At 43.3% G+C, this 916-nt stretch overlaps 1 non-coding gene across 1 annotated transcript; it reads right to left on the reverse strand.

Annotated features, from left to right (window-relative positions):
- Window positions 1-595: 595 nt before the first annotated feature.
- On the reverse strand, window positions 596-704 carry LOC148565018 (small nucleolar RNA R71). The gene has a single exon (XR_015885364.1). It is a non-coding gene; the product is annotated as a small nucleolar RNA R71 (small nucleolar RNA).
- Between the last annotated feature and the right edge of the window lie 212 nt (window positions 705-916).

A 916-nucleotide genomic window follows, 5' to 3' on the forward strand; every position in this document is an offset into this window, starting at 1 on the left:
AGAGAATCCTTTTCTTCTTTTCTTCTTGCATTCTTCCTTCTTGTTTATGAGCAGGAATAGAGATAAAGAAACTCTCTTTGATCCTGACCCTGAACCTGAGAGGACTTTAAGGAGGCGTTTAGAACAAGTAAGAGCACAACACTCCGGAGGAAACCTCACAGAGCTTTTCGAACAAGAAGCTGAAATTACAGACATGGCAGCCAATCCTAATGGTGGAGGAGACCCAAAGAAGGTTCTAGGTGACTTTACTGCATCCATTTCTGACTTCTATGGAAGGAGCATCTCTATACCCGCCATTGGTGCAAATAACTTTGAGCTGAAGCCTCAACTGGTCACTTTAGTTCAACAGAACTGCTAGTTTCATGGACTTCCACAGGATGATCCCAACAGATTCATCTCTAATTTCTTGCAAATCTGTGATACTGTCAAGACTAATGGAGTGGATCCTGAGATTTACAAGCTTATGTTTTTCCCTTTTGGTATAAGGGATAGGGCTAGGTTGTGGCTGGATTCTTAGCCTAAGAAAAGCCTAGACTCTTAGAAAAAGGTAGTCAATGCATTCTCGACCAAGTTCTTTCCACCTCAGAAGCTGAGCAAGCTCAGGGTGAAAGTTCAGACCTTCAGGCAGAAAGAGGGTGAATCCCTCTATGAAGCCTGGGAGAGGTACAAGCAATTAATCAGAAAGTGCCCTCCTAACATGATTTCAGACTAGACCATGTTAGATATCTTCTATGATGGTCTTTCTGAGATGTCCAAGATGGCGTTGGACCACTCTGCTGGTGGTTCACTCCACTTGAGGAAAATGCCTGAAGAGGCACAGGAACTCATTGACATGGTTACTAACAACTAATTTATGTACACTTTCGAGAGAAACCCTATGAACATTGGGGTAGCTCAGAAGAGAGGAGTCCTGGAG

Source organism: Arachis ipaensis, chromosome B5, assembly GCF_059453495.1.
Source record: "Arachis ipaensis isolate K30076 ecotype BB chromosome B5, ASM5945349v1, whole genome shotgun sequence".
NCBI classification, from domain to species: Eukaryota; Viridiplantae; Streptophyta; class Magnoliopsida; order Fabales; family Fabaceae; genus Arachis; species Arachis ipaensis.